Raw genomic sequence first — 20,007 nt, forward strand, 5'->3', positions numbered from 1 at the left:
TGGAGTTCTTTTACATCCCTAGAAAATTCATTTGTCCAGAGAAAATCTGGAGTAATGAGGGAGAAAGAGAATGATTCTCTCTAGACTCACCACAATAAACTATTACAGAAACTCACTTTGATCTCATGCTACCTTACAAGAAAATTTATCCCAAATAGGATTTTCAAAACTCAATCCAGAAGAAGAAAAGATTGTTCAAACAGGAATTATTTAGAATTAAATTTATAGAAGTAGTACTTTTTTTTATGCATTAAGAAAAAGTGTTCCAACTTAATTGTATTAAGGGATACCTTAGAAATGGCTTATACATTTATTAAAAAATGTCAGAGAAAATAACATCTGGAGGAGGTAATGGTTGAAGAGAAATTTGAATGCACTTCTAAGCCAATATATGAGCATAAAACTTGAGTTCAGTGTATTCTATAATAGACTAACCAGGCTATACACACACATGTACTCCTATAAAAATCTATATATTTAGCCACTTATGCCATAAAACACATTTTAAAAATATATACAAGTCTCTAAAGAATTTGACAGTTAACTGCAAACTGCATTATGTCAGCATAGAGCTTGAGGTCAATTGGAAATCTCCAGTACCTGTTTAGCTGGAAAAATAAGTCTCTCTCTGTGCTTCCTGAAAGAAGCACAGAAAGAGACTTAGAAATAGGCAGAAAAAAAAAAATAAAAAAAAATTCTGCCTATTTTTTAGAAATAGGCAGAAAAAAATGGTATACTATCTGCAAGACAGCAGATGCAATCTAGGTGAAGACAACACCCCATTCTTGAAGGAATTCCTACAACTTCTGCCACTTTCAGTAGCATTTGATAATGCTTAGTACTAGCTTTCTGATTGTCAGAATATTTCAGTATCAGTACTGGCAATTATTTTGAAGCTCTCAGATACAGATGTAGCAATTTATCTGGGGCTTTGTAAATCTACAGTAGATTTCCTTGATTGCTGGACCAATTTTCACCCGAAAACTCTACTTTATTCATAGCTCTCATCATTTTTGCCTTAGATGTTTGATTTGAAATAGCCAAAGTGTAGTTTAAAAACATGTAATAAAGAAATATATAGAAGAACTTCCTCACATTTGGTGTAAAAGTGAGTGTCTATGCATTTTGCACTTGCAGAGTACTTCACAAACATGACAAGAAGTACTTGTCCCTGCCTCTGAAAATACCACCACAGTAGACTTGTAGCAGTTCAGAATTCCCTGAATGTGGAAAGGAAGAGCATGGTTAGGCTGTAAACATGTCAGGTTGCGTCTGGGGAGAACACAAACAAGTGGCACATCTCTAGCAGGAGAATGAAGGAAATCCTAGGACTTTGTTTCCTCTCAGCTCTTAATTCAGTGCTGCCCCAGAAAAAGGATTTGCTGCTTAGTCTGACACTTTCTTCAATTTTGAAACTATTTTTTAGCCTGTTTGCATCACTTATTCTGGGGTGATCTTAACAAACAAATGTAATGAGATGGATGGGAATGACTGGGCAATTGAAAGCCCCAGTGCCTTGAAACAATTGCCTCACAGTGGTAGAAGAAGGTAATGCTTGTCATGAGGATTTTTCTTTCATTCATATATATATACACATATACACATAAAACTCTTTTTTTTTTTTTTCTCTAATTCTTGTTAAACTGAGCAAGGGAAAGAAGGAAGGTGAAATGTGTCATATAATCTCATTCAGCTGTCCTTACTGAGGGCCCCTTTTTTCCATAGATAACCTCTGTGCTCCTGAGTATTCAGACATTACTGAATAGAGCTGCTTTTTGTATGTCTTTTACATTTATACAAACTGTGAGGCATCTTTTATGCCAAGTACCTCTGGACCTATGTCCAGATTTCACTAATGGATCCTCAGTAACTTCTGCTTCTTGCAGCTGTTTTCCCTCCCTTGAATACACTCTCTGTTACCCAGCTGCTTGGCACTGCTGTTTATCACAAAGGATGTTTGAATCAGGCACTGGTGCACAGCAAGTCATTTATGCTCGGAAGCAAATTTCGTATATTCATCCTCATTTCCTCAGACTTATTTCCTCTCAGGCATCCCTCATCCTTATTTCTTCCTCAGGCTGAATGCATTCTGCTACAGTGACCCCAGTATAACACCCTAGAGTGAGACGTGTGGCTATAGGATGGAGATCAGTAGCGCAGACGGATCTAACAGCCTGTGTTTGGGAGAAACTGTGTTCCTCAGCAAATAAAAGTAGACACAAAAAACAGCTAACACTTTCCAAACCTTCAGCTGGGAAAATTTTCATGGCTGGATGATTTTGCTGCAATTTCTAATGGTGTTAGCAACAGATGTGAATGTTCAGCACTTAGTATTAATTAGTAATGCAGTAGTAGCTAGTTTCTCATACAAGAGATTAAGTGTTGCATGCACTCTGAGGGGCAGCCATCTCTGCCTGGGATGTAGCAGAAAGCCCTGTGAGCTCCTTTAAAGACTGATAACTGATATAAGGATACATGGGTGACTTAACTAATTTTCCAGCACAGCACATGAATTACATCAAGTTGAAAGGCAGGACGGTTACCTAGAGCTGTGTCTATACTGCAGGCTGTACCTCAGCAGAATGACTCTGAGACAAACTTAATTTGTGAAAACCTACTTTCTGCTTCTCAGCACTGCAGGAGCACAGTTCAGGTACAGCCTGTAAAAGCTCATAGCTACTGTTGTTCAGCTTCCTCAGTTTGGAGGTGATTATGTCACTCAGCCATCCACAGAAATTGGGGATGAAGTTTTTCTCTCATCAGTAGTGAGCACTCAGTGGTTTCTGGCACTTCCTCAGTAAGAACTACTTTCTGGCTCTCCCCAGCCCTCCCACCGCCCCACAGACTGCCAGGGGCTCACTGCAGCCAGATGTGCCAGCCCGCTGCCGCAGCTGCCCGATGAGCAAGGGACTTGCTGCCCTGCAGCCATTCATCCAGAAAGCACTTCAAACCTCTCAACCTTAATGTAAACAGAATTCCTGTAAGGACTGAGGAGCCTCAAAGATGCATACATTATATGTCTGACAGCACAAGACAAAAGGAAAAATACATCTTTTTGAAGTTATATGCAGGCTGCCATTCTAGATCAGAACAGCAATACAACAGCCAAGCACAATTCAATCATTCTGACAGTCTGGATTTCACGTATATGCTAGGAAACTATAAATAATATTTTATTGTTTCAATTGCTTCTCATCATCCTCATTTTTGAGGACATCCCCCTTTGTTTATCCTGGAATTAGAGTAAGACTCGAGCACCAACAGTTCTGGTAGACCTTATGGCAGAAGAGTCTCTTAGCTTTTCTAACTTGCAAGTCAGACTGAGAAGGATGTTTGACACCGTTTTCATGTTTAACACAACATGGAGTTGGTTGTTACACAGTACACAATATTTATGTTAGCACAATATTTGGCATTTTTCTTCTGCACTAGACCCGAACACACAAATCAGTGTTAACAGTGAAATGAATCCACAAAACCAAACTAGATGATTACTCCTCTCTCATGTCTGTGCTGCTACACATGTGGCGAGCGGAAATCTCTCACTGCTCTGCAGTATGGTCTTTGAGACTGAATTTGACCGTTTGTACATGGCCAGATTCACTTTCCCATTGGAAAAAATGGTTTGTGACTGCAGCAGAGCTTTCACAGTATGGCATGCAAACTAACTCGTACAGCACTGCAAAGTCTCAGAAGATCGGGCAAACACATGGCAGGTTTCAATCAACCTGTTAAATTTCTGGAAGTGAGTTGGTATCTAGCACAATACCTGAAGACTATCACCATGGAGGTGCAGCAAATCTTATGTGGACTTCTGAGGCAAAAGCTGGCCCATTTTACTTTCCTAACTGTTCTTACCATGGTATTTCCTTTAGCTTCTAGCACTCAGTTGCTGTTTGGGGAAATATGCATCACAAAGCTGATTTTATTGCTTCATTTCTTCTGTAATTACTCATCTATGTAATTGCCTTTGCTGCCCTCTGACTGCCTTCAATCTGTCAGACCATCTTTGCCTCACTGTCAGGTGAGACACATTATTTATGATGTGGTAAGTTCTGGAACTTCTATAAAGGAGTGACTAACAACACTAAGTTCGGATATAAATTTTGCAAGATACTTTCTTTTAGCAAATCCTACTCCTTGGCCTGAAAAGAAGCAGATTTGTGTCAAGAGTTGGTGGTTGCTTTACAGTGTGGACAAGCATCCACCAGCACAGCGAAAAATAGTTCATTTCCAGTTTAAGGTGTCCCTAGCCCAGCTCCTGTTCTAGGGATTACAGCCTTGGATACAGATTAACACCAAATTCCTCCTTCACCTCCTTTGTTTGAGTGCATCCAACATACACTGCAGCTTGCACAGCAGTTTCCAGGTTCTGTCTTGAAACCTTCTAAATCTTCTTGAGACTTCTGGGATCATCAGGCACCTCTTCAAGGAAATCCAGAGTGCCTTGCTCCTCCTGGGAAAGGATAGCAGGAGGCTGTAACTTTCTGTAACCTCCAGCATCTTCTAACAAGCTCTGTCAGACATCCTTCATCAAAGGGGGCTTGAAGCACCTGTCCCAGCTGACTCCAGAACAGGGTCAGACATCCTCACCATAGGTGCTGGGGAGAGGCTTGTGTAAGTGCCAGCCTAGGGTGCAGCCCACAAAGGAAGGAGATTTTATGGGTGGGGGCTTGAAAGAGCAGAGATATATCCAGACATGGTAGTGATGCCCCATATGGGCCCACTATCACAGTAACCTCAGAGGCCTTGACCCAGACCAAGTTCCCAAACTAGGATGCAGCTCTCCAAGCCTGGGGCTGCAGGTGCCTAGAACTCAGGGTAGGCAGGCTCCTTGGCTGCAGGAGGTGTGCACTGGTAGAGGCCAGCAGACCGCACAGCATCAAAGGTGATGAGAAAGGAACTGATGGGCTCTTCTCTGAAGCTGTGCAGCTTCAGTAGCCTGAACCCCCAGCTGTAGCGAAGGAGGAGCAGCCAGAGTGGCTGTTTATCAGGTTGAGAAATGGAAACTCTTGTAGTGGTGAAGGCTGGAAGCTTATGACTTCTGATGCCAGAAGGATGACTCCTGCTCCACACTGCAGGTCTGCAACTGCAGAATGAACAGGATTAGGGTTAATGAACTCTTGACAATAAAGCATCTGAGCCTGATCCATGCTAAAGCACCAGGACGAAATGGTGAGTGAGAGTGGCAGGAGACTCCCTGCCCAGAGGCCCTGTCTGCTAACCTGATTTGCTTTCTAGGGTTGTTTGCTGCTGCTTGGAGGCTTGGATCTGGGATACTCTGGAGACACTACATATGGTTCCCAGCCCTTGGACTATTTCCCCTTTGATGTTGATTCATGTGGTTAGTCCTGGTCTGTTCAGGGACCTGCTCAGAAGAATTCTATCACAGACCATGCTGGAAAATAGAGAGGTTCAGGGGATTGCTTCGGTTTTGTTTGGATTTTTGTGTTGCTTATTGGTTTTATTTTTTCCCCACTTCCTGTCACCCTTACCTTCAAGAAGAAGAACCCAGGGAACTACTGGTTGGTCAGACTCACTTCCTTCTTGGAAGGTGATGAAGCAGAACCTTCTGGAAACATTAAGGATAAGAAAGTGATTGAGCACAGTCAGCATGGATTTAGAAGTCAGCATGCTTGACCAATGCTATTGTCTTTTATAACGAGACAGTTTAATCAGCCCTAACTTCAATAAGGCTTCTGGCACATTCTCCCATAAGATGCTTGTAGACAAGATAAAGTGTGGGTGAAATAAGTCTGTGGCAAGATGGTTTGAAAACTGGCTGAACTCCAGGGTTCAAAGGGTTGTGGTTGGTTACATGAAGCTCAACTGAAGTCTAATCACTAGCTGTGTACCCTAAGGGTTGATACTAGGCACAATACTACTAATTTTCAATATTGACCTCTATGATGAGACAGGGTGCACCCTCAGCAAGTCATGTAAAACAGGGAGGAAAGGCTGATACACCAGATGCCTGTGCTTTCATTCAGAGAGAACTCAATAAGCTGGAGCAATGGGCCAACGGTAACCTTTTGAAGTTCAGTCAAGGTAAAGGCAAAGTTCTTCACCAGGGGAGGAAGACCTCCAATCCCGTATACCAGCTGAAAAGTGACTTTGCAGAAAGTGGGGGTCCTGGTGAACGGCAAGTTGACCATGAGACAGCAATGCATTCTGGTGGTGAAAAAAGCCAACAGTATCATGGGCTGCATTAAGAATAGCATTCCCAGCAGGTTGAGTGGGGTGATCCTTCCCTTTTTCTCAGCACTGGAGAGACACCTTTGGAGTACAGGACTCAGTGCTGGGCTCCCAGGTACAAAGGGTACATGGTCATTCTGGAACAAGTCTATCAAAGGGTCACAATGATGATTAAGAAAGTAGAGCATCTGTCACAAGGAGAGTCTGAGAGAGCTGGAGTTGCTTAGCCTCGAGAAGACAAGGCTCAGGGTGATGAATGTGTATAAATATCTGTGGGGGAAGGAGATGTATGGGTGGATGCCATGCTTTGGGACAGGTTGGTCAATGACAACGGATGCTCTCCCCCACCTCTTGCTCCAAGGAGAAGATGAAGAGAGATAAAGAGATTTATGATTTTAGCAAAAAAACTAAACTACTTTAATGAAATATTAATAATAAAATAAAAAGGAAATAATTAAATAGATACAGTATATATAAATATATACAAAACCATACCAAGCTCCCTGGAAGATGTCACCAGCAGGCAAGTTCCAGACTGGCCTCAGTGATGAATAGGAACTAGATCCTAGAACTCCCTGATGGAGTTCTAAGGTAGATGAACTGACAGGGTCTTCTTCAGATATCAGTCTCAAAAGACAGAGATCTACTGAAGAGGAGTCAACCTAAACCCTTTGCTCCCACAGCTTTTATAGTGAGAGCGGCAGACGGGACGGAACACCCTATTGGTCAGTTTGGGTCACCTGACCTCTCCACACCTCCCCACCACTCCCTGGGGTAAACCACCAAGTCAGCTGACCCTGGTTGCCACGGTAACAGGTATAAACAAGAGCTTCTCACCTAAGGGGGAGTTGGGCCTGCTCCACCCCACACCAGGACAGTGGGGAAAGCAGAGGAGACAGAAACAGGCTCTGTGGATCCCAGTGACAGAACAGACATTAGACACAAACTAGAATACAGGAAATTATATTTAAACTTAAAAAAAATTGTTTTTTCTATGAGGGTGGTTGAACACTGGAATATGTTACCCAGAGAGGCTGCGGAGTGTCTATGCTTGAAGATATTCAAAAACCACGTGAGCATGGTCCTGGAAAACCTGTTTTAGCTGACTCTGCTTTGTGCAGTTGGACGAGGTGATGTCCAGCAGTGCTTTCCACCCTCAGCTTTCTACCCTGTGATCTCATCACCTGTAAATATCAAAGATTTCTCGTGCTTTGGGAAGGAGTATTACAGAAACTGAGGGAATTTCTTTTAAACTTGACATACATTATCATTTGTGGAAAGTATCTCCTGTCAGCTTGCAAGTCACAGCATCACTATAATTAGTGAATATGGAATGTTTACATATCTCCTTTCTTGAACAAAGGTGCTTATGGCAATCATGATGAAAACACTATCAGATGCTTCTTTGAAGTAATCAATTTATTTTCATTGTTCTCATCATAGATGCTACTTAATAGTAGCATTATGACAGTCTTAACTAGGGATACTTGTTGACAGTAGGAAAAATGCAATTTTCTTATTCTTTTTATTTCCCTCTTACAGCTTTTTCCATTGAAAGCTGGAAAAAAAAAAAAGTAGAAAAAAAGTTGGCCAGCTAGTTGTAAACTGTTTGCATTCAAAGCTATTCTTATCTGTATTTGATGTCAGGATCCTTATGGTGATAAAAGATTAGTCTGGTGCTTTAGCCATCCAAGATTATGTATGGAAGCGTGCTGTTCCAAGAGAGAGAAGTTAGATTTCACAGCTGTCGCTGGTCATCCAAACACTACAGTATAGTTTACAGAATACATGTTAGCGATGCACCAAAAAATTGTTAACGTGCAAGAGCAGAAGTTAGGGTACAGAGCTGGGAGTATTCTCTGGATATTTTGAACATACAGTCTTTTTTGTGGGGAAAAAACCTAACTAACTTTGTCTTTTGTAAAACATTTGACACATGTTCAACTACACCTGAGGTTTTTTTCTTCATTGGGGACAAAGGGAAGTTTGTAAGACAGGTTTATTGACTGTCTAGAGTACTTTATATTCCAGTTTCTTTTGTCACCTACACAAGTAATCACATGTGTTTTCGGCTTAGTTCCAATGCTTTCAGCCAGACCGATGTCTGGGTTTTTATTTCGCAGAGTGTCTGGGCTCTGGCTGAGACAATTCAGAGCTCCGCTGAGCATTCCCTGCTTCCATACAGACCACATACAGAACACATGCTTCACGCATCTGCCAAGAACCAGAACTGCTCTCTGCTCTGCCATGCTGCATTTTTCCTACTCTCCTAAAGCACAGAAGGATGTCCTACTATCCTTTCTTATCTATCTGTCAAACTAGCTTCCTTTATGCCACACCGTTGACCTGTATTTCTGAGGATTTGATAGGACTGAGGCAGCAGTATCATAAAAGTGATTTTTTTGTGTCTCCTGGTTTTAATTGCCAGTTTCTACCAATGATGCTTCTTCCATACCAGGCTAGGTACAAATCCAGAGATATGGTCTACCTGAGTACATTCTCATAGACTGTACATAGACTCAGCAGCTGCTTGCTCTTTTTCAGTGTGTGTGCTTTATTTGGGGTGAGTGGTGGTTTGTATGTATGTTTGATTTTGTTTTTAAGTGATCGTCTTTTTTTTTGCTTTCTTACTAATTTTTATGTTGATGCTCTCTACTCAGTAAACATTGCTAGCAGGCTTGTTTAGAACAGTTTTCAACTGAAAGCTGAAGCAAGAAAATTCATCCATGATTCTTACGGGCAGGTACGTAGTTAAAAGTAAGGAAGAAACCTTTTTGGGCAAGCACTGGGTGAACAGATAACAAAGACAGGTCCATTTTGGAAACATTGTCTGCATAAGCTTTAGAGATGTGACCCTCAGTGTCCTTGGATTAGTTCACCATAGTTCTTTCTGTGGCATCTGTAGTGCTGATATCAACTGCTTGGTGATGTAACATATGCATCATTACAGACTTTACATGTGTTCTTAAATGAATTATTTCTGAATTCTGATTAACATATATGCCTGGGAGTACACACAGTACGAGCAGAAAGAAATCTGGTTATATGAAGCAAAAATAAGAACATCTGTTACAACTTGGGGGTAATAGAAGAAGCAAGAAGAGATAGACTTCAGTAAGGTTTTTGATAGGGTATTGCATTATCGCACTGTGGTTAGATGGTAGCCAAAGCAGATATGGACTACACAGGTAGACTGCAGGGTTGGTAAAAAACTACTTGGGTTGCCTGACTTAGGATAGTGTTCAGCTCTTTGAAATCTCTCACTTGAATTGTGCATCATTTTAAAGAGTTTAGGTATTCTAATATGTAACAACAAGCTATTGTTTGAAACCTAACTTGTGCCAGGTTATAAGTGATGTTCTTGAGGGGTTGCTGTTGTACCTATGCTTTTTAATGTATCCACTGAAAACCTGGAGAATGGGGCAGGAATGCAGCGTTACCTGATTCACAAGTGGCATTCTCTGGGGGTAGTGGCAAAACACAGCAGGGCAGGGCTACCTTTCAGAGGAATGAACCAGGAGAAGCACCATGCATTTCAACGAAGACAAATGTGAAGTCCTACATCCAGGACAGACTAACCCTGTGCATCAATACAGATGGGGAAGTGACTGATACTCAACAGGCTAGAAACGTTAGCAGTGTGTCCTTGCAGTATGTAGCCTGGCTGCACACTGGGCTACTTTATAAAGAGCATAGCATATGATTATTTCATTCCACTTAATGCTTCTGAGATCTATTCTGAAATACTGTGTCCAATTTCACACGTACCTGCCCCTTTCCCAGGAAATCTCTACATCTCCGATTTGCATACCTGAAGACAGAAATAGAAGGCAGCCAAATTCTTCTCAGAAGGCCACAGCAAAAAGATAAGAGGCAAAAGTCACAACTAGCAACATCAGAAATTCTGACTGCCGTAACTTTTTTCTTGTTTTCAGTAAGAAGGTTTAACCACTGGACTAGATTGTCTAGAGACCCTGTCGAAACTCTATCCTCAGAAACTTTCAAAACACCTGGTATTGAAATATTGAAAGACCTTGAGAGGAAATATAGTGAAAAATAATCATAGCAATAGCAGTCAGTAATGGTAAGATGTGGGTAGAGAGTACTCTTGTTCTTCTGGTAAATCTAACTATTACTACTGCACGTTAACATGTCCTGTTGGTGCACTCTGGATTAAGTGACTGTCAGAATCGTGTTCCAGAGGAATTTTTTTCCCTGTCACTACACCAAGGGGGACTATTGGGTGATCTGAGTTGCATCTGGCTCCCTTCTGATAAAGGAAGATGACTTGAATCTCTTCTGATCTCTTTCTGTGACACAGTGGTAGCTTTTGGTCTTTTACTATTGATCTTGAGTTTGATAGTGTGGCTATGCAAACCTCATCCTAGCAATTCCCCACTTCTATGGCTGTTATAAAGATACTTATCTGCCAGAGGGATTTGGGTTTTGTGTCAGAGCATTGCTTTCTGACTAGTAATCCTGTGGTGTCTAACCACTAAGGGTAGATCCAAGGTCCCTTTTGAGTTTTCCTGTAGCCTGTATTTCTATAATTTTCTCACTTTTTTTTTGCTTTGGGACACATAAAATTCTTCACAGTTTTGTGGGATCAGATTGGAGTACATGTTACAGACTCTAAAACTTCCTTTATTTCGTGTGAAATATATACTTTTTCCTTGTTCTTGCTTTGTTATTTTTGGAAGTAAGGAGCATTCCCGAGCAGCGTGCCAGTGTGTTGGCAGATACTGAGGTAATGATGTGAAGTGCTTCTACACAGTGTCAGGGTGAAGAATGCCAGTCTAAGCTTTCAACTCTCTCCTTCATTGCTAAATAGAAAACAACAGTGCTCTGTAAATGCTGAAAGCTGAGGATTAGACTGCTTCTTTGGTGAAGAAAAACTGCTGGAAATGGCCAGACGACAGCTAGCCTAGCAGCAGAGCCAATGCAAATAGCTTGAGACCATATTGCAGCACAGAGTCAATAATGCCTGGCAGTAGCCAGCTAGACTGGCAATCCAAAGCTGCTGCAATAGTTTCAGGTTTCTTCCAGGTCACCAGCTAAAAGATTCTTAGAGCCACTCCAACCTGAAGAAAGGGAAATAAATTGGACATGTATGTTGTTCCAATGTAAACAGCCATGCTGAGCCATCCTTCCCAGTATGAAAGTGGTGCAGTACAAACACAAATTGACTGTGAACATCGGTATATGTACTTTCCTAAACTTCCTTTTTAAAACTGAGTTTGGACCCATACAGAGGGAATAGTCAGAAATACACACCCAAGAGGAAGGGTGGATTATATTGCTATTTTTATAACTGTCATAATTCATGTTTATTTGAAATCATCCCCAGCCAAATTCTCTTGCATGAAATTACCTTTTCCTATGCTCTCTGGGCTGACTAAGTAGTTAGAGAGGTGAATAAGTTCAAAGAACTTTGTCCCAGATGTGTATATATGAAAAGGCAAGCAGATGTTAGAGGGGATATGAGCGAGGGAGTTTTTGGTTCTGCTATCACAACTGGAATAGAGAAGCAGCCTTAATATAAATCGGATGCGTATATAAATGTATATGCATTTAAATGCATTGTAAATATACATATTTACATATGAAAGGGAGCAGAATTAGAACTGTGATGCTCAGTAGTAGAAAGAAATATAAGACCAAAAAATAAAGTAAATAACCCACTTTTACTGTAAGATTTTGGTTTACTGCCATCTGGCATGGTGACAAACATCTCCCTAATTCCCTGTGATTTTAGAACATAGTATCTGAGTACGATAAAATGCAAAGGAGCTAAAACGAGTCTCTTGACCTAAATCAGTCCTTCGGACTGCAGAATTTTAGCAGTAAAGGGATATAATTCATACTACCAGTGGATTCTTATGATTTCAGCCTATATGACTTGTTCAGACATTTCATAACAACTCTCAAATTATTTTAGAGTATTTAAAATATGTGTTTAAAATATCAATTCAAAGGTGAGATTCTGGTGGCCAAAAGCAGATCATGTAGATAGTTCAATAGGCATTGAAGTTGAAACTCGTTACCCAAGGTTCCCTTTCCAGTCACTGGAAAGAAATAGGGATAATACGCCAATTCATCTCATCCAAATGTGGGAGTCAAAGATAAGTCAGCCTAAGTTGTTCCCTATTTCTCTTTAGTTTTTACCCATTTCTCTTTACTGCCTGTGAAGGGAGCACAGAGTGATCAACTCAAACGTGGACTATACCTTGCAAATCAAATGGTAAGACTTACACGTGAATGCAAATAGTTTCATTTAATTTGCATTGGAATTTTGACTACTTTAATTCCAAAATCAAGTGTAGGACATCCTAAACATACTTGCAATTTTAGATATGTGTCTTGCAGCCTTCCATTCCTGTCACTGACTGTTTCCATCAGAGAGCAGAAAAGATACAGCAAGACTTCCATACACAGGCATACACCTAGCTCTCGCTTTCTCCTTCTCCCCCTCTATGCATGTAGACATTTCTCATTCATTATTCTCTCTAGTCTTCCTTGTTCTTCCAGGACCTTGGTCTTTCCAGTCTTCTGAGCTGACCATCCATTTGCTTACCTGCTCTTTTTTTTTTTTTTTTTTTTTGTTAATCTTTAAGTCACCGTTTAAAGGTGTTTTTACTCTCTTTTTATCAAAAATTAAATTTGAGTGTTATTAGCCATGTTGTTATGGACTCACATTAACCAAACCTGCCCTGGATTTTCTCAGGTAAAGCATGTTTTTCACTCTCCAGAGACCACTTGCACATTTTTTTCTCAAGTATTCATAGGCAAACTTTCACAGAATCACAACATGGTTGAGGTTCGAAGGGACATCCAGAGGTTATCTGGTAACCGGCTTAACCAACTTGATCTCTTTCTATGACCATGTGACCCGCCTTCTTAATGTGGGGAAGGCTGTGGACATTGTCTGCCTGGACTTTGGTAAGGCCTTTGACACCGTCCCCCACAGCGTTCTCCTGGAGAAGCTGGCGAATCATGGCATAGACAAGTGTACTCTTCACTGGGTAAAAAACTGGCTGGATCGTCGTGCACAGACAGTTGTGATTAATGGGGTGAAATCCAGTTGGCGGCCGGTCACCAGTGGTGTCCCTCAGGGCTCAGTTTTGGGGCCAGTCTTGTTTAATATCTTTATTGATGATCTGGACAAGGGGATTGAGTGCACCCTCAGTAAGTTTGCAGATGACACCAAACTAGGTGGGAGTGTTGATCTGCTTGAGGGTCGGAAGGCTCTACAGAGGGACCTGGACAGGCTGGATCAATGGGCCAAGGCCAGTGGGATGTGGTTTAATAAGGCCAAGTGCCGGGTCCTGCGTTTTGGTCACATCAACCCCAGGCAACGCTGCAGGCTTGGGGAAGAGTGGCTGGAAAGCTGCCCAGCAGAAAAGGACCTGGGGATGTTGGTGGAAAGCCGGCTTAACATGAGCCAGCAGTGTGCCCAGGTGGCCAAGAAGGCCAACGGCATCCTGGCTTGTATCAGGAACAGTGTGGGCAGCAGGAGTAGGGAAGTGATGGTGCCTCTGTACTCGTCACTGGTGAGGGCTCACCTTGAGTACTGTGTTCAGTTCTGGGCCCCTCCCTACAGGAAGGACATTGAGCTGCTGGAGTGTGTCCAGAGGAGAGCCACCAAGCTGGTGAGGGGTCTGGAGAACAAGCCATGTGAGGAGAGGCTGAGGGAACTGGGCATGTTTAGTTTGGAGAAGAGGAGGCTGAGGGGAGACCTCATTGACCTCTACAACTACCTGAAAGGGGGTTGTAGAGAGGTGGGTGTTGGCCTCTTCTCCCAAGGGAATAATGACAGGACCAGAGGAAATGGTCTGAAGTTGCGGCAGGGGAGGTTTAGATTAGATATTAGGAAGAATTACTTTCCTGAGAGAGTGGTCAGGCACTGGAACAGCCTGCCCAGGGAGGTGGTGGAGTCACCATCCCTGGACGTATTTAAGAAACATGTAGCCATGGCACTTCAGGGCATGTTCTAGGGCCCGAGATTGTGGTTTGTTTGTGTGGGTTTCTTTTCTTTTTTTTCTTTTTTCTTTTTTCTTTTTTTTTGTAGTTGGACTGGATGATCTCAAAGGTCCCTTCCAACCATGAGGATTCTGTGATTCTGTGGTCCGACACCCCTGCTCAAGAAGGACCACCAAGAGCCACTTGCATAGGGTCATGTCCAGATGCCTTTTAAACATCTCTAATTCGGGAGACTCCACAGCCTCTCTGGGGTCTGACCACAACCTCCACAACCTCTGTGGAGTCTTTCAACTAATATTATGTCCTCCTGTGATGTTCCTCCAATGTCTTCAGTACTGTTATCTCTGCTTTTCTTGAAAACATGTTCTTTGGGTTTTGGGAATCTAACCTTTCCTGGCTCCTTTTCCATTTGATTCATCCTGTATACATCAGAGGATCTTTCTCCTTTTCCATTTCTATTATCTGTGAACAGTCTTCCAGATCCTTTTTGTTCCATTTTCTTCTCACTGTATATTCTGTATTTAAGTAATTCTTTCTGCAAATCCAAATTGAGCTGCATACTCTGAATGGACAGCTTGCAGTTGTTGCTGCTCCTTTTGCTTTGTCCTGTCTTTTCTAATTTCCTGTGGTCCCTGCTGCCTTTCCTCAATCATGTGGACAGTCAGGATCTGCCTGGTCATAGCCATAGTCACTTATACACTAGGTCACCACACCTGAACAATAGCAATGTGGTCATCTTCCTCCCATATAACAAGTCAACATATGTCCCTTCCTACCCATCTTCAGCTAAAGCTCTTGTCAGGCTTTCATCATATTGCACTTCTGTTATAAAAAATCATTTGTTCTGGCTTTGACAAACATATCCTTTTATACCAAATTTGCTTTGACAGCTATTGCAATGTCCCATCCATTTTGCATTTCTTGTAACCCTCCCTTGCCATACGCACTATCCCACCAGCTTGCCTTAGTTTTAAGGGTCCTCCTATCATCCCTGATGCAATATTGAAATACCAGCTTCATCTCCAACCTTATTACTACTTTTCACCATCCATTTTTCAAACTTTATGAATTTTAAAGCAAGTGACTTGGATTTTTTCCCCATCATGCCCCTCATATTTCATTTAACATAGCTGTTGTGTTATTTCCCTCAAAATCCCTCCTTAAACTTTCTTTCCACCACAGAGAAGGACATTAGCAGTTGCTGAACTGCTGATGTGCTGTAATAAATTTTGTCTCATGACTTTTTCACGGTCCCTTATTTTTCTGACTGCACTTATTGTTTCTTATACTGGATTCAAGTGTGAACTCTCCTGATAAAAAGCAGTAATTTTGTTGCTGCTTCTCAATGCCATGTCATGCAAAAGGACTTGGTCTATGAGCCGGTTTTCGGCAGTCTATTAGTAAAATCTGTTCAAAAACTTAAGATATATTTGTAATACAATTGTGCTGTACACATGCTGTAACATCATTCTTATCCATTTATTAGGCTAATATTTGTGCCTATGAGCTGCTAGTAAAGATTTTAACCCTTTCTATGTACGAGAGGAATGTGGTCAGATTGTGTGCCTCTAGATCCACACCATCTTGAGTAAAATTATTATTAACATCAATGACTTGATGGTACAGAAGGTAATAAGACAACACTAGAAAAACAGGTTGCTAAAACGTGCTACTGACTGTAGCAAGCTCTTGAAGATTAATCTCTGTGAACCAGTGCGCTAGAAGCATTCTGTTGTCACTGTCATCTTCACATATTTTTCTGGTGTGTCTGTAAAATACATGTTCTGTGACTTTGATACTTACATGCTACTGCTATTTAGACACCTAATAAGTCAATAAGAGTTGAGATAAGCACCAACGGACTATCAGTGTCTGTACTTGGCTGGAATTGTATTGAAGTCTATGAAGCTTCTTTAGTTTACACTCACTAAGGATCTAGCAGACAGTCTGCAAAAAACCAAGAGTTTCATGCTGGCTCCTTTGCAAGTGTAGCAGTTCAAACGGAGTCTGGCAGTGGATTAATAATGTGACTCATGGATGTGACAGTCGCTGGGACCTTGTTATAGTCAGAACCAGACTGGAATGTGAGAACTGTAAATCATAAAATGGTCTGAAAAATACATGAAATCTTATTGACCCGATGATAGAAAAACAGTTTAAACTTGTGACATCCCCCGAGCTTCTTTTATCAGGTTTAAAAGATTTAAAGGGAAAGTTCAGGGTGAGAAGAAACTAGTGATGATATTTTTTTTTTTTCTATGTGTAGACAATGATTTAAAGTGTACATTGTTCATAAATCTTATTTAAATCTGTATGGTTTCATATACTCATATTAAAATTCACAAGGTTTAAGAACTGTGGTACCCAGAGGGATCATAAAGTACATTCACTTTTTTCACATGAAAAACGGAATAAATCTCCAAGCTGGAATTTGTCCAATGCTTCTTTTTTCATTCTGTTTTATTTTTTAAGAGCTCTGCATGCTTTTCATGAGAACTTATAGTCCATTGATACAAAAAGATGCACTGAGTTCACTGCATGATAATCATTGGTGCAATCTAGCATGCAGTGAGATGATGTCTTCCAAGTGAGAAAAACTGTAAAACGTGAAAATAATTCTTTAGATAGCATAGTAATCCACTTATCAGTGCTTGCCATTGATTATGTATCTCTTAATTCTGTGTTTTCACTATGTCCCTTCACTTTTCACAATACTTGCGTCTTCCTAAGATGGAATTTTTCTTGCGGAGTCCCTTTCCAACAATGATGTTTCTTTAAGTGAAAGTAAATTTTCACGATAACTCATTTTGTATGACAAACTATCCCATAGAAATCATCCTGGTTGTGCTTGCTTCAAGCTATGCAATTCAACCTTGAGCAATGGATGTAGCAGTCCAAGACCTATCTGAGAGTGGATCTACTCAGGCAAACTTTCTAAAGCACAGACCTTCTTTCTTTTCTTTCAGGTACAGGGTGAAGGGATCATCAATTTATGGCAATACTTGACACAGTTCTGTTCTTTCTTAACATCAGCCAGAGCAGTTAATCCATGGCCAAGCAAAGCATTATCTAAATGTTTGCTACCTTTCTGAACACACAGAGAACATGAACTGCCATCAGAACAAGGGCTAAGATATCTCTGAAACAACTACAAAAGCTCTTTGGAAATTAGATCACTTTATTCTGTCAAACTTATCCCTGATTTGAAGAACTAAAATTATTTCTCTTTCAACAACCAGTAAGAGGCTTGGGGAGGTGGAGAAGGAGTGAAATCTTCCTGGATTTGAGGGCTGAAGGGAAAAAGACTGTCTGATATCTTTTGAAGGTAAGTGTGTAAGCAATTAGTCATTAGATTTGGCTATAAAAGAGTTCCACAGGGAAAGAGGGCTCAAGGTACATACCTGCTTAGAACAACAGATTCTGTTATTTCTAAAATTCAATGTGACTGAGCTGCTAATGGGATTCTTTCATATTGAGTTGTGGCTAAATAGTGTTTATGCTGGGAGTTTCCTTGTACACAGACAGGAAGGAAGACAAGTAGTTGTAGGAGAAACAGAATTTATAAAGCCTGGTTTTCTGTGACTTTCATACGGTTCTCCCCTGTGTGGTTTCTGCAGTATCTGACAGTAATAGACTTGAATTCTCTGGGCAGATTTTTATTCATCAATGAGGGGATAGCTATCCGGGTATTCTTCTTCTACTCAGCTACCAATGTTTTAATAATATTTTGATATGCCTCTCTCAGGTATGAGTAAAACTGGCTAATAAGTTGTAAAATTGTTTGAAAGCAATGGGGAGTTGGAGGCGGATAAAGAATAAAATTGTTATTAGGTACACTTTTAAGACAAATGTTTGCTCAGGTATCCTAAGTCTCCTTCACCCAGGTTTTTTCACAGTAGGTGTGTAAACTACTAAAGCATTATTTTAAAACAGTGATTGTTCTGTGGGACACTCCAATTTTGATCAAGCTATACCACATGAGAACTACTTACTGGGGATAAAAAAAAACAAACGTGGAATTACAAAATAGATGCACACACGATCTGATGAACTTAAGTAAACCTGAAATCTTAGCAATAGAATTGACTTTTTTGTGATCCTACACATTCTAGGAATACAAGGACTTTGACACTCTTTATTCAAGTCCCAATAGACACTAACTTCTAAGAGAGGGTTTAATCTATGTAAGTAAGGTGTAGGAAATTAATGCAGTGTGAAATAGACCTCGATTGTCTTTTTCTCTGAGAAAGAGAACCTAACCTGTAGCTGATTGATACCAAGAGAGGATGCAGGAGTTTATAGGGTTAGGTTTCATGTTTATGTTTGGAGAATTGTGATTCTCTCATCACAATAATCTGTCTTGGCTTAGTGTTGACAAGCAGCATTGTCTTGATTGTCACCAAAGCTGTTGCACAGTTCCCAAGCCTGGGAAGAGAAAGGACTGATATTTTAAAATGTATACAGTAATTAGTTCTATTGGAAGGTTAATGGCCTCTTCATTTGTTTTCACAAAATAAATACCAAGTTTCTTCAATTTCCAGTCTGCTCACTCAATCACATTTTAGCTAAAATGCTGCAAAATTAGTTGCATGTGAGTGGAGTTACCTCAAGGGGATTAATTGCTCAAAACAGATGTAGAAGAACTCCCCAGCCTGACTTGTTGTTGCTGTTCTGCATCAAAATCCTGTCAGGAGGAGCTGGCTGAGGTTGCCCTTTGCAAGAGATGCTTAACTTTAAGCCTCCAGGCTCTCTGGATGTTACAAGAATGACAGGAGACAGACAATGTCTGAGAAGAAACCTGACTGGTTTTTCATACTGCAGCAAATACCCAGCTGTTCCCAGCTTCCTTAAGGCTCCAATTTATCATCTGTCTTTGTTGACTTCAATGGGATTTAAGGGCATAGTTAAAATTAAAAAGATGAGGGTTGGTTTTTTTTGTTTGTTTTTTTTTTTTTTAAAGACTTAAAAAGAAGGGAATGTCACAGACTATATGTGAGTACTTGTGACACTTCAGACTCAGGTAAAATATTTAATAACTCACTTCTTCCAGCCTTCTTTCTGAGCCCTTGTCCTTCCCTAAACCCTTTATTATCAAACCGTTACATACTATAAAACTCTGTGCTATGGTCAAGTTTCTGCTGAGATTTGGGAGGTGAAAGAGCGAACAGGAAAAACAGTTCTTACCTAATGAAATATTTCACTTAGGAAAGAGCTGAACACAGTTTTATAGCTTTTAGCTCTGTTTGAAAAAAAGGAAATTTAAAAAAATAATAAAAAAAAAAACCTTCTGTTTTTCACTTTTTAAAATTAACCAAAAATCAAACCTTCTCAAAGAAGGTTCCTTACCTTAATTTAATAGTATGTTCCTAAATTTTTCATTATCCATCATGATAAGGCAACTATAGCTATATTACTTGACCAGAATTGTTTAGGAAGCAAGAATACATTTGTATAAGAGAAGTTAACTAAGAAGGTTCATGTAAAGAAAATTTAAAAGCTTTCCTTTCTTTGTTCATGTTTTGTTGTTTTGCTTTTAGTCTTAGTCTTCAAGTGATATCCTTCACAGTGCTTGCCAATAAATGTACAGAGTGATTTTGAAAACACCCTAAATAGGAATGATTTTATTTCTCACCATACTTTTTTTTGGGGGTACTAATGATCATGGGTGCATTAAAGATTTAAGCCCAGTCTTTAAAAGCTATTTGGTTACTGGCTTAGCAATTTGAAACTAATCTTCTTCAAAATAAAGACTCAAGTTTGTCTCATTAGTTGCAGCTGAATGTCTCAGTGATGCAAATCATTATATGTAATTATGATTTATATTGTTATGTG

Source organism: Numenius arquata, chromosome 2 (genome assembly GCF_964106895.1).
Source record: "Numenius arquata chromosome 2, bNumArq3.hap1.1, whole genome shotgun sequence".
Lineage (NCBI taxonomy): Eukaryota > Metazoa > Chordata > Aves > Charadriiformes > Scolopacidae > Numenius > Numenius arquata.